Consider the following 15,413-nt stretch of genomic DNA (forward strand, 5'->3'; position numbering starts at 1 on the left):
TCAGGATCATTCAAAATTAATACAGTACACATTGTATGTGGAGCCTCAAAACACAAACACGTATACAGTTTTTCTGTTGTAGTGCATCGGTAAATGTGAAGCCAAGTGTCGCCAACTTTTTTTTTTTCTTCCAACGTTCCACTTCTGTCCCATTTGGCCACATCTCGAGCTGTCTAAAGAAGTACCTTGAACATAATCTGACGTCTGTGGTGTGACTGTCTGTCTTGGCTGTTTTGGGTTAAGGAGGAGAGACCGAGCAAAAAAAAAAAAAAAATATATATATATATATATATATATTATATATTATATAAATATATATATATATATATGTATGTAGAGAGAGAGAGATGGATATAGGTATATATATATATATATATATATATATATATATATATATATATATATATATATATATGTATATATATATATATATATATATATATATATATAGAGAGAGAGAGAGAGAGAGAGAGAGAGAGAGAGAGAGGGAGGGAGGGAGGGAGGCTGGGTGGGATGGATGGCTGGATGGATGGATGGATGGATGGATGGATGGATGGATGGATAGATAGATAGATAGATAGATGGATGGATGGATAGATAGATAGATAGATAGATAGATAGATAGATAGATAGATAGATAGATAGATAGATAGATAGATAGATAGATAGATAGATAGATAGATAGATAGATAGATAGATAGATAGATGGATAGAGAAGGATTGCCAACAGTCCTCAGGCTAAAAACACCCTTATCAATGAAAGTTGTAGTCCCATGACAGCAAAAATCACCAGCACCCTCCCCAGCCAGCATAGGCACTGTGACCGTCACAGTTAATGAAACTTACGGTCGCAGTTGGTCTGTTTTCTCAGTCAAAACATGCAAACAAACCAGTGGTGTTGTACTCTAGCTGGAAAGTAAAAGCTCTCTTTGTGCAGGCACGAGGTCATCAAAATAGTCTCTAACTATGACATTTTATCAGAGGCGTGTCGACACAAGTGGTCAGATGCTCCGCAAGATTAAAAACATCAACAACAACGACACCAAGAAACAATGACCTCAACCAGCCCTGCAGTCACAAGACATGTGGAGGTCACAAGTGCTTTGGAAGCAAGCAACCACTCCTCCATCATTACTTTTCCGCTTTTTTTTCTGTTGTTGTTGTTGTTAATTATTGCAATTAAGAAGTACTGTGAAGTACATCTGCCGTATTTAAATTTGAATGACATCACAGGAGGTTCTTTCCTGGCATGCGGCTGCTCTGGTGTGATGCTTTGCTTTTCACTTTTGTGTGCCATTTTAAAGCATTTACTTCTATTTTTGACAAGTCACATAGCAGCTGTTTTGTCATTCCAGCTCCTACTGAAATTTGACACATAGGTGTACCACCACTAAACACACACACACACACACACCCCCACACACATGTATTCCTATAGAACACACACACACGCACGCACACAAAAACCATGTCCCATCTCAAAGGGCGGCGTGGCTGTTCCCGCTTGCGCCACAGTGGGCGACGGTCCACGCAGCTTGCAGAGGAGCTTTTGAACGATGCGCAAACATGCAACGAGATTTGCTTTTGGCTGTCGTCCAAACTCCGTCTTGCGTCTTCCGGGAGAACAAGAGGAGAAATGGAACAACTGGTTTTAATGAAACAATTACAAGACACTAATTATTATGTTAATGTTTTGCTGCTATCATCAGGCGCCGCTAACAGCCTTGTGCACCTAGAGGTTCAGAGCCAACTGTGTGTGTGTGGGGGGGGGGGGGGGGTGCGTTTCCTGCCAGCAAGGTGGAGGCCTGTGCAGCAGGAGTGCGTATTGTGGAAATGTGAAAAGACCCACAAAGCGCTCACTGTTGTCAGAGAATGTCAGGTACATTAATTCCCATAATGCTCAGCACAAATAAATTAACAGCAGGTTGCCGGTGATTCAAAGCCACCAGCCTGTACATGCGCGCGTGTGCGCTCAAGCCTGGAGGCGAAAAAAAAAATAGACACAAATCTGTATTCAAACAAACAGCAGGTTTTCAGGTGTGAATGCGCAGACCCCCGCAACCCCCTCCACACACACACACACACACACATACTCACACTGAGTTAAAAATAGCAGCAGTCATGCGTTGAACAATTAACATTCACCTGGAGCAAGTTTTTGCATATGCATACAACGTTAACATTTTAGAAGTCCTCACTCAATTTAAAAAGCCATTTTTACTCATCTTGACAACATGAAAACACACTTTATAGCATTTCACGCTTTTCCAAACTAATATTTAGCCTGCAGATGACAATGTGTTTATATCGAAATATAAAGGTGAAAAGTTTTCAGGAAACAAGAAGAGTCCAATTGTGTCGATTCAGCCTACATGGAAAAAAAGCTTACGAGGAGGCAGACTTTTTTTAGGGGGGGGGGGGTCGAGTTCCGTATTTCCACGATTGTGTCACCCCTTTTGTAGCGACTCCCCAATTTAGTTTTGATTTGAAAAAGGTCCACTTAGTTTGTTCATCTGCCATCTGCCGTTTTGATAGAAGGAGTCATGATTTCTTGGAGGTGAATTTTGTTTTCCCATCTTCCTCCAGAAAAACATTTGGACAAAAATCAAGAGTTTTGGTGTCTTTTTTTGTCAGTTTCCCAACCAGCCCAGCAACGCGTATAAGAATTAGTTCAAGGGGAAAATGTAACAGTTCCAATGACGTAGTGAAACAACGGACTGCATGAAGACAAGGAGTCTGAATTCACACTTGGCTCGGCCTCAGCCGCGAGGTGTCGGCCGCCAGGTCTCAACCGGCTCTCGGTGGGACTACCTGTCACAATGACGACGGCTCAATGGCAATGGGAACAAAGTGCCAGACTAGCGGCTAAAAGAGGTGATTCATAAACGCTGGTCACAGGGTCTTGGCGGGTACTTTGATTGAAACCTGTTTAGCGGCAATGGCTAATTTCATTACATGGTGTCGGTGCACACTGAGCCACTCCCAAAGAACCACTTTGAACTCTTGAAGCCCAAACAATGACACGGGCCAGTCTGGGGCTTGACGGCCGTATGATGGGTCTGCAGACCCGGGTGGAAAACAAAGCAGGCCAAGGGTTTTCATAATGCTGTCAAATATTTGGATGTGTCCCACAGACGACAGCGCAACTCCTCCTGGGCCTTCTCGCCTTTCAACAAGGGAACAATTCACTTCAGCATCAAGTCGGCGGGCTCCCTGCCTGTGGGCAAAACCTTTTATTAGGAGCCACGGCATGCTGTCGCAGCTGTTCTGCCTGGGTTCTTCCCATGGACACTGGGGATAAAAAGTCGATGAGGAAACTCTTCAGAGTTGTACGGCCTCACAGGTTGGACTCCTTTTGAACTTTGCGTCCAGTAGGGTGGTGATTTATTAGGCAAGTCATGCGGAGGGGCTAAAAAGTACACAGACAAAACAAAGCAGGAAAAAAAAAAACCTTGAATGGTTTACAGTATGTTGGATTGATGGACAGAAAGGAAAAGTGGTCAGCACGTCCGCCTTCCAGAATCTGAAAGAATCTGGCTTTGAATTCTCCGCCTGCAGCTGTGCGGCCTTCCTGTAGGAGTTTGCATGTTCTCCACAGGCCGGCCTGGCTTTTCTTCAGCTTCCTCTGACTTTCCGAAAACAGGAACATTAGGTTAGTTGGAGACTCCCAATTGCTCGTAGGTGTTAATGTGAGTGTGGATGATTGTTGGTCGACTCTACATGTACTGTTCGCCTGGCAAGACGCGCCCGCCCGCACCCGCTAAGAAAGTGGTTCAAAATGAACCGTCCGATCAAATTGGCCTACTGTGACGTATCCTTCGTGAACAACATCACATCGTCCATCCTCGTAACTCTTCGCTGAAAAGGTTTGCCGAGCCTCAGAAATGCGCTTGATTCTACTACCCTCCAGACTCAACTGCTGGTACAGCAATGAGCCTGCGTTCCCAGGCTAATGTACCGTGCCTTGCAATTGGCTGTCGACGAGTGTCGGGTGTAGCCCACCTTTTGCCCGGCGTTATCTTGGAGAGCCTCCGTTTCACATGTGACCCTGATGAGGACGAGTGGCGTCAAAAATGGATAGATATTGGATTGATTTCATTTTTGCAGCACGCTCAACTACTTGCAGTCTTTTCTGAGCATGCGCAATGAAATTCAGATTGGAAAGTTGACTGCAGTATGAATATTCATGGCAAATTAGCCAAGCACTGAGCAGCCGCTAGCAGACGCATCGTCGCCACAGTAATAGGCCTGAGAGGAGATGAGAGAATGCAAGCTTTCCATCGTCTGTTGCCTTCTCGGTAGGCGCAATGGACAAGCGGCCGCTCAATTAGTCAGCCATCTTAGACTGACTGTTTGACAGCTCCGGCTAATTGTTAATTCCGCTCTAACCGCCGGTTGCAGTAATTCATCGTGCAACAAAAGGGCTCTCGGTGAGGCACCCCTGGCATCGTCGATGTGTACCGGAAACAAATATTTAATCTTCATTTGCGGCACCTCAGCAGCAGTGAGTACCCATGTCCGCCGGCTCTCCCGGATGTTAACAAGTGTGTGCGTGAGATCTGGCTAATGTAAATGCGTCCCCGCTTGAGCAAGTTCCACGGGTCAAGTGCCATTCATCACAAGACGCAGTCATTTTCTCCTCTACATGCGCGGCAGCTGCTGAGAAGGGCAGAGAAAAGGAGGTATTCTTTGAGGCGGCGAACACAATCCAGGCTTCATACGGGAGGCGGCGGGGGTGGAAGAGGAACACAAGGTGCCACTGTGTCGGCATTCAAATGCGAGGCCGACGATGCCGATGTCATTCACCTCCGCAACCCCACCTCGAGTCATAAGACGAGCGGCATTCCTGGGAATGGGAAGTGACACAAAGAGCCACCGTGTTCCACAGTCTTGTCGCACTGACTCATTAGACTGTGACACATAAGTGATATTTTTTCCCCTCGGTGTGTCCTACCAAGTGATTAATATCTGCTCTCAATCTCCGTGGAGAATGGCCGCTGTAGCAAACAAGCATGCCTCTTGTTCACAGGAAAGAGGAATTCAAAGCTCCCAGGCAATGGAGGATCATAAAGGCCAAATTGGATCATTTGAGGAAAACGGACAAAGGTCACGCCTCGTCCCCATCCATTTTTATTTTCGTAGGCCTTAAAGATGGTCACGTAAGGCACTTTGGTGACAAGGATGAAGTGTCGCTTCAAAAGGACCGAGTTGGGCTACGTCTCGTCACTGTCCGCCGCACTTTCCTGGAAGTGGCCTCCTTTTCCAGCTGTCGGTTTCTGTTCTCAACCCAGTCGTTCCGTCGAGTCACGGGTCCACGGGTGGCGTCCGACTGATTGCAAGCGTGTTAGCGAAGGTCAGCTGAGGATGGTCACTAAGTCGTATTTGAAACCAAGAGGTTGTTTGACTTAGCCCGGAGGTACGTGCCATCTCTGAACAGCAGCAGACACTGGAGCCTTTTGTCTGGCAAATGATGGCGACTATCAGAAATTTCCCCCCCATCACATGATTCAATGAGGCCTGTGTGTCAGTCCCAGTGTTGTTCTGTTCCGCTCTATTCATGGCGGACACCAACGAGGGGGAAACCCAGCGCCGCTGGCGGCGGAGGGCCTGTTTTCACTCAAGCAGCACAACAACAAACTCCGACGGATTTGTTTAACTCGTCATTACACGGCTTTTACTTAGACACAGCAACAATTCAGTCTGGTCTGATATTTAATAATTGGTCATGGTGATCCGCTTAATGTCCTTTTGCAACTGTACCTCAGCTGAATAGTCCTCCCTGACAAATTGTATTACGCTCACAGCAGCCTGTGAGAGTCCTTTGTCTTTAGGCCTGGCTGAGGAGGCTGGCTCAAGGTCTATTCGGGTATTTGGGGGGAACTCAAAAGGAAGCCAAACACGAGGACACTAGTGTGGTGAGATTATGGGGGGGGGGACATAACAACAATGCAATGTGGAAACCAAAAGTCAACTCTTAGTAGAAAAAAGTAGCACTTGGAAGGAAAGTCCCTTGACACCTGAAAAGTTTCACACATGAACAGATCAAATTCATTTGTCTTCCCCTTTAAATGCCTCAGCTCAACTTGTGACTGGGAAAAGCCCAAGTCTTGTACAAACGGCACTAATACGTTTCCTGTACCCGGTAGCACTGGAAGGGGTCGATCATTTAACAACATTTTGCATCAAATCCTCATATGTGGATTCGGTCAATTGAACCCACATAGCATGAAAACTGCAAAGATTTCGGAATCTACCAGAAAGTGCCTGCCATCTCAAGTATTGTTTTGTTTTGAGGTTCCATCTCCATCACAGTTCATGTCAGGCCAAACTACAAACAAGCCCCGGTGTCACTTTAAACGGGAATTTAAGATTGGGGGGGGGAAAATAAAAGCGTCCCTGTCTGTTATGGTGTTGATTCGCCTCCATCTCGCCATGTAAATTCACACGACTCGTGTTTACAGCAAGGAGGCGCTGTCAGAGCGGATAAAGGAAGGTTACCTGGTGGCTGATAGCTTTCCACCAGCAGATTTATCCACACTGATGTTTTGATGTCACCGCCGCATCCTCCGGGCGCTCTGCTCTTGTAACCAACTGCACCCCAATCAAATCTTTGAAGTAGTCATGTATGCGTAAGCGCCGTCTACCTTAATGCTAATAATTAGCGAGTGAAGACGCAGCTCACTGGGATCACTTCCTCGGGGCTAAACTTGCTTTTCCTGCTTTGATCATCACGTTAATTAAAGCTGGCTCCCTTGACAGGGCGTGGCTGAAAAGCAGGTAGGTGTCATAAGCACCTCGGTGCAGACACCGCGGTGCACCTGGTGTGTGAGCACCGCTGCTGTCAGGGGCCATGCCTTGAGAGTCAGAGCGCGGTGGTGTTAATTCAAAGTGATGTCCCGTAAGGGGAGGGGCACGACTCAATCCCAAGATACCCCGATTCTCTGTTCTGGAGGCGGGCGAGGCTTCGGCTTTGCAGCATCTTTGGCCAGAGGAGGAGAGAAGTCATGTTGTCAGACCTCAGTGTCAGCTCGCGTCATCACTAGCGCCTCGGGCAAAAATTAGAAGTGTGTTTCAAGAGATGTGTCAAAAGTGTTCTCGGTACACATCACAGCAGGGGAAGCGTGCAAGGAGGACCCAAACCAAAGTCAAATGCCACAGGGAGTCAGGGGGAGATGCTCACCTATCATTTATTTACATCAAAATGGCTGCAAACGATGAATAATTACACAAGCATGCATTCATGTGTCAGCCTGCCGTGTAATTATTCATGTAGCACTTGTTCGGGAGGTCAACACAAGATTGTGTCATCCAAAACATGTTGTGTCAAAGGTAACCTAAATTGAAACTCCATCCGTCCATCCATCCATCCATTTTCTACTGTCAATCCTGTCTAGGGTCACGGGCGAACCGGATCTTCTCCCAGCTACCCTGGTCTCGGACGGATGCGGGATAACCCAGACCCGTTGTTGCCGAACGATCGCGGTGCACATCGGACAACCATTCACATTCACACGTATCAGCAATTTCAAGTCTTCACCTGCGTGTTTTGTCTCTCTCGAATGTGGAAGGAAATGGGAGTAGCCAAAGAAAACCCACACGGTGAACATGGGTTGAACATGGAAAGTGCACCCGTAGAGGTCAGCGAGGAGATTCAAACCTTGGGATTGTACACTGTGAGGCGCAGACGTGCGTGCCGCGTGCCGCACCATGCCGCCCGCTCAATTCACCCTAACTCTTAGAAATGAAATGACGCTGTAATTATTCCAGCTTGGAGCGTCCAGCAGATGTTGCACAGCCTCTTTCAACCCTGGTGGGCCTCTGAATCCTCCCCGTGGAATTTGATTAGAAAAATAAGGCAAATGATGCTGGTTTAACATGAAACCTAGATTGTGTTTGTTGGAGCCGCTCGAAGAGAAAAATGCGGCTCTGTTCTAGTTGATGACTGTTTCCTCCACATCCCCATCCAGCGCCTCGCACCGCACAGCATTCAGTAGCAATTAGTGTCTTCAATATGTTGAAATGAGCCCACATACCTGTTTAATCAAACCCTCCCCGGGCATTGAGTCAGCACTCAAAGGCGCCGCTTGAAACGGACTCGCACAACACAAAAGCTCGTCGTCTCAGTAGCCGCTTTTGATCGACATCATTAACGTTTTGGAATCAGAAGTTGACACACGGCCCGGTTTTGTTGCCGCACTCCTGGATCCGTTTCTGTGTGGTGGAAGTTGAAGATGTTTGGAAAATTGCTCCGATTATAGCATTCATGTGCCATTTGATAGCGAGTCCAAGAACAAGGCGGCGGCGCCGCCGCCAAAGCCGACTACATCAACAAGAGCTGGCGGAACGGCCAGTCCTTTCATGGACCACATGGTCTCTTTACCAAGTGGACACGTTTTATTATCATGCTAATGGACTTTTTCATTTCCGAGTGAGCAGCCTTGCCCCACTCGCTTTGCAGAGCCCAAGCGCTGTGCAGCAATGTTATAAATACATAAAGATTGTTTATTAAAGGGGGTGATCAGATCGAGTCCAATCAGATTTGGTCTTCATCCATCAGGAGACGACTCAATAAGTTGTACAGAAAAAGCAGCGTGTACAGTATGCGCATTCCCCGACCTAAGCTATTGCCTTACTGCGTACATTCTAAGCTACAGTACGTCCGTCAATCTAGCACAGGGCGCCGCAAACGTTTGGCTTACATGATACTGATTTTATGACATTGGCTGTCTTTGGATCAGAATCATTTTCCGCCTCTGATTTTACAGCGACCGAACTCCGTCAGGTGCCGGCGGGTGACGGCTCCTCCTCGCTCCTCGCGTAACGCAACCACTCCTGTCCCAAACGGTATGCTTAGTCACACCATCTTGCTGTCCTAGCACGATCATCAAATGACAGCATAACGCGTCCTCCTTTTAGCCTGCAGGCGCCGACGTCTGTGCCCATGGCGGCATTTATGAAAAATCACAAGAAATCAATTTCCTCTGTGGATGGAAACAACAAAGGCATTCCTCATGACAGGCCGCTCTTCCTGTCATCTGCAGGCCACAAGTCTGCCAAGCCAATAATAGCAGCAGCCTCTTCCTCCTTTTTACAACGTTATGCTCGTCAGGTGACCCGCTAGCATGTCTGCGAGGACTTGAAAGAGAAGATCGCGATGGTAAATGTGCTTCCCGCCACTCATGAGTTATACAACTGTTGCTTTTGCTGTTTTGCAACCTTTTCATTACCGATGTTTGGACTGATCTTTGATTCAACCGCGAACACGGTGACCTTGAGGTTCCCTTTTTATTCTGTTCTTTTCCTAGCAATAATAGAAATATATAGAAAACCATCTTTACTTTGCATACCTTCGCCTACACTGATTGTGGATTTAGCATGTTAAATAAATGAAAGGCAAACAATATCAAAGTGGGCCTTGCATCCTTCCAATTTTCTGTCTGCAGCACTCAGAAGAAAAATGTTGGAAGGCCCTGGAGATCTTTTTGACCGCATCGACTTCTGTGCGTGACACTCAAAACGAAATAAAGTTTCCACTTTTACTTGGTCCCGCGTGCACCCATAGTCTTCATGGCTCTTACAGTGATAACAAAAAAAAGTTGATTGAGTACAGTGGCAATGTTTCCGCGTGATGGCAAACACACTGAGCCTTCCTGTGTAAACACGCAACGCACCCGTCACCCATCAGCGAGCAGTCCATCGTGCGCTAATATCTCGGGGCATCAGCAGCTACTCCGGCAGCAGAACTAACAAGTTAAGCCCAAACATTGGGTTTGTGCAGTGCTGGCGGCGTGGGGAGGGGGTGCGGGGCTTTGGGATGAGTGGGGGTCATGCATACATCAAACAGAGACTGCTGGTCAATATTGGAGTATGGAGAATCAAACATGTTTTTTTTTTAAAGGGAGAGGCTTATGCTCCAACATCACAGCGCCGGCCTCAGAAGTTCCCGGGGCCAGGAACGCCATTTCTTATTTGTTGTATTAGGGCGAATGAAGGCACAAATGTAAATTTCCCAGAGCAAGTGTTGCTGCAATGTCTTTCTTGCACACACACACACATGTGCAAATGACACCCTTTGAAGCTTCTGTTCGGGATAAAATCACGTGACACAAGGAAGCAGTGCGAGACGGAGGAGTGGAGGATCCTCCGTCGCTGCACAGGTTGAGAGAATAAAACCTGCTCAGCATCTGCTTCGGGGATGTCCGAACTACGGCCAGGGGCGAACGACTGGCATAGCCCGTTAGCCTGCGTTGGACTACAGTGCTTACGCAACACACCGGGCGGCAAGGCAGGAGACCAGAACAAAAATCGACGTTGCTTTTACAGTAGATTATCAATAGTAACAACGTTTCTATTCCTAATTCCGTTACAGCAGCCAATGGCATGGCGAATTGTGATTGCTTGCTCTACTTTCTGTGCCTTCCATTGTCTGTACAACAGATTGCTCGCGTTTTGCTTTTGAATGTGGTGCTGTGATTCATTACAGGGTAGAGCTGTTCTACTGGCATACAAAACCTTGAAAAATCTTGGAGTTTTAGCTACATTATTATACATTATATATATATATATATATATATATATATATATATATATATATATATATATATATATATATATATATATATATATATATATACGCATATACATATTATTTTTCAAATGTATATAAGTACTGGGCAAATCTTTCTGTGGATCATTGATGGTGTAGTGGGACAGGACATTGGTACGGGCAGCTTCGGTTCCGTTCCCACTAAGCATGAATGTGAGAGCAAATGATTGTCTCTTTCACTGTGTGTGTCCTGCCACTGACTGGCGACCGGTCCGGGGTGCAGTCCGACTTTTTGCCCAACGTCAGCTGTGATTTGCTTCCGCTCACCCGTGACGCTGAACCGGATGAACCGTGTAGAAAACGGATGGATGGATATCTTGACCTACACCGATGGCTAGGTTTTAGCGTGTGAAATGAAAAAAATAAAAAAAGTGGTCCTTGCATCCATCAGTTTTTCTGTGTGGCCCTGGGAGCGCAATATTTGGACACCCCTGATCGATCATCTCCATCAGATGTATTCGCAACGGTGCTCATCAGCTCAGGGACGAGACACACACATCGCTCCCACTCGCGCACATGACATGGCACGTATCCTGTTACGATGTCAGATGACAGGAAATAGTCCACCGGGGGCGAAGCTGCGGAGTATTTTTGGCGTAAGGTGCGATTTGAACTGCCTCCTCTCAGTTTACCTTCTGGGAATCTTCGCCATGTCGGACATGTGAATCCTGAGGTCATCTTATCAGCTTCCTCCGTGTGAGCATGGTGAACAAAGAACACATTTGTGATGTCGACGGTATCAGCTCATTTGTGAAGTCATACATAAATCATGACGCCTATTGACTAAAATGTACCTGGAAATTGCGTGGAATATTTCGATCTTGTCTTGACATTCCCTCCCCTAGCAGGTAAGGGACGCCCATCAAATCGGCATTCCTTTTTACACATCTACTGTGACTTTTTGCGATTTGCACAATTTCCTGCATTGTTGTTCCCGTTTGCGAGGCATCAATGCAACGCAGCGCCACCTCCGTCGCCTCTCCTGTCACGCCAAATGGTGTTTTACAGCATCTGTTCATTATAGATGGCCAACATGATGGATATGGTCATAATATTAATGTAAGACTGACACGGCAGACACATGAATCATGGCCGACTTTATTTCCAAGCCGGCCCGACACTAAAAAGTGATCTATAAATGTCAGCATTATAAAGCACATTTGACAGTGCATTGGCTCTGTTATCAGCCGGCACTTATTTAGCAGTGCGTCTTGTTCCCGCGGCAGCTGGCGACACAGCCACCAGCGCTCTTCTTCAGGTACGTGGCCTGTGGCCATGGAGGCCCAGTCGACGCTTGGAAATGGAAGCCGTTCAATCATGTTGAACGCTCATTTCCCGCACGCGCTTGATGCACAGCTTTGCGCCGTACGCCTTCGAAAGCCGCTTTGGTTACACAATCACAAGGAGATTTTGAAACACAGATTGGATTCCTGATCATTCCACGTCATGATCTGCTAAACGTGCAGGTCTTCATAGGATGGAAACAATCTTCAAGAAGACAGGCGCTGCGTTTGTATATTATTATTTGTATTATTACTTTGGTCTTTATGAAAAACATAGATGGCAGACAAATGAAAAATCGACTTTATTACAAAGACCAATAACTATTTCACGATAACATTCCTTCACTCCACTTGTTGTTTCTTATTTCTGACCTTCTCCTCTTTTCCTTTCTTTCTCTGGTTCCCAAGTCACGATTGAAACTCATGATGTAGAACTGTGAGGCAGATGTGCAAACCACTTTGTGCATCGTGCGCTTCCCGTTTCTTTTGATTTTTTTTGTTTGTTTTCTATTTATTTTTTCAGATGTCCCTTTTCTTTTTCTTCGGTCATTTCTTGCCCCCCCCCCCTTTTTTCCAACATTTCCTTCCAAAATATCGAAGTAGTCTGTAATATAGTTGTTCAGACCTGCCAGCAACGGACCTGGTGTGGCATCACATAATCAAGTGACATGAAAAGCTTTGGTTTGGTGTGAAAATGCAATTGAAGTAAAACCGTTGCTTTTGGTTTGCTTTTAAAGGAAAAGTCTGATTTTCTTCAATGAGACGAGAACACATTTTGATGGCAAACCTCTGTTTTCAATAGAACTAACTTCAGATGAAATGATTACACATTTCACTTCATCAGAACAGATCGATGTAAAGCCTTCTAATGTTGATGTTGAAGCACCTGTGTGGCATTTTCTTTAACACAGAGAGAGAGAGAGAGAGAGAGAGAGAGAGAGGAGAGAGAGAGAGAGAGAGAAAAAGAGAGAGAGAGAGAGAGAGAGAGAGAGAGAGAGAGAGAGAGAGAGAGAGAGAGAGAGAGAGAGAGGGAGCGAGAGAGCGAGAGAGAGAGAGAGAGTTTTCCTTACGTGCTAAAATGGCAAGCAGGCCTCGGACTGCCACAAAGTTTACTTTACTTTCTACAGTCAATGAGTGATGAATTTAAATGAAGAGCCTAATTTCCTTCGTTATGTGATATACTGTATAAATAAACCCCAAGCAGCCATTGCATTGTGAAGAGCTGCACAGTGGGGTACAACTGTACTCTATCATACTGAGAGCTGTTCCTGATATTTCTTTTGAATCTTGCGTAATTGTGTAAATTGAGGTGACAAAAATATTAGCCACAGCTCTCACTATGATGCAGTACAGTTCTAGACCACTTAAAACACAATACAAGAATGAACATGTTGCTAAAATAATGTTCATGTAAACCAAAACAAGACATATTTTATGTAGCGCTTGAATTCAGTGTTTTACTGGGCAAACAAAACAGTTTAAAAGTGTGTAACAAAATGTTACAGACAGGTTAAGGGTGTGGGGGACATGGGGCATCGATGTACAGTATGGACAAGTTATTGTGTAGTTCAGAATTTTCATTAAACGTGCAATTTGTGCATATGGTATCGTATTGTGTACTGGATTTCACATATTTATGCATAATTTATGTCAGGTAATTTCAAAGGTAATTTCTTTACTTTTTCGGACTGGTATTACACAGTGTTTGAGTCTGGAATATTCATAACGTTGATTTTTCATTCCTTTTTTGCACTGTGTATGTTCAAAATAAAGTTCAATAAAATTCGAACCATAAATATATTCTTCATGCGGACATAATGTTGTGGCAGGTTGGTGTATAGATACTCATTGGCAAGAAATAAAACGTCCACTTGTTGAACTGAAACACTTTATTTTATTCAAGTTATGGACCAAAAATGTTTGTTTGAATTTTAGGATTTCATACTTTCTTTTACATTCAGTATTTAGGAGAACTGAACATTCGAACAAATGCAACTTGCTAACATGATTAATAACATTATTTCGATTTTTGAATTAAATGTACCAAGTGAGTGAGTGCGTGCGTGCGTGCGTGCGTGCATGTGAGAGAGAGAGAGAGAGAGAGAGAGCGATGGCCTTCAGCCATGCTAAAACAATCATCTATTCTAATACTTTTGCAAGTGATGTAAATGATGAGCGTTTGTTGGTATGTAGTAGTCTATAATTACACGTCACATAGCCCCCTCACCCACAACAAGCATCCCTCCCTCCCTGCTCTTGATGGGGAGTGTTGCCATTCTGTTTCCAGCTCGGTCTGTTTGGAAGACGACTGCTGCTCCCTGCAGTTTGAACGCAGTCTCTCAATGCCGCCGCGCTCAGTTTTCAGCTCTAATGCAGGCAAACACAATTTATTTTTTGTTTGCTTTGACAGTTTTTTTTCTTTTTTTGTTTAAATCTGTAAATAAATATGCCCTGTGACTTTTCTGGCAAAATAGAAATACTGGAATCCAGCGTTCAAGCAGTAGGTTACAAGCCAATGTAGATTTGCTTTTCTAAAATCTGAAAAAGGAAATAATTAGTGTGTGCATCCACGATCTGTGTTGTCCTTATTTGCTATTTCTAAATTTTAATACACACAGTACTGATAATCCAGTGTGGAACAAAATAAATAGGAATGAATGATATTGTTTGAAATAACATTGACAAAAGTATAAATCAAATTTCTTTAATAAAATAAAAATCGTCTGCAGAATGGAAACATGTTTTGAGATGTTTCCATCTAGCTTCTTGTCAAAGTTGCGCTCCTTGTTAAGATGAACAACACACCGAGTATTCGTGACAAAGTGAATTGATGCGATGAAGCCGAAATGATCTTCAGAAAGCATTCACACCACGCTTATTTTATTTTATTTTTTTCATGGTTTGGATAATAGATGGTTGGCTGGATGGCTTATTCTTAAATGATCATCACCCATACTGACAAAATAAAAAACATCCAAAATTAACCTTGCACAATGATGTGCCTTGCCATAAAGAAACATCTCAAAGATTAAATAAAACCTGGTCAAATTCAAACCCAAAAAAATAACTGTGTCCATTATTTCAACTCATTTGTAATACAGTATATGGTTACACATTTGTATTTGTTCACTATCTTTTTTATTGTCCCTTTATTGTCTCTCACCTACCTTTTCAAAATGGCATTAGTTTCATAAAGTATTTAAATCCAAGCGAGTGTTTTTATTCTTCAGTATTCTGCGATTTGACTGGCGGCCAGTCCAGGGTGGACCCCGGCCGCGCCTCTCACCCAAAGTCAGCCGGAGCAGGCTCCAGTTACCCACCAATTCAATCAAGACAAGCAGAGTAAAAAAAGGGGATTTGTTCGCATTATGTTAAAAGTGAAAACAAGTTGAACGTATGCTTTGTTTCGGGAGAGTACATTTTTGAAGCAAACATGAATATGAATGATTTCATCATTGGGTTGAAACGTAAAAAAAAAGAAGGAGGTATGATAAAAGCGTTCTGGTGTCTTTGCATTGGATGAG

Source organism: Filicampus tigris, chromosome 1, assembly GCF_054856515.1.
Source record: "Filicampus tigris isolate MCC_2025a chromosome 1, RoL_Ftig_1.0, whole genome shotgun sequence".
Lineage (NCBI taxonomy): Eukaryota > Metazoa > Chordata > Actinopteri > Syngnathiformes > Syngnathidae > Filicampus > Filicampus tigris.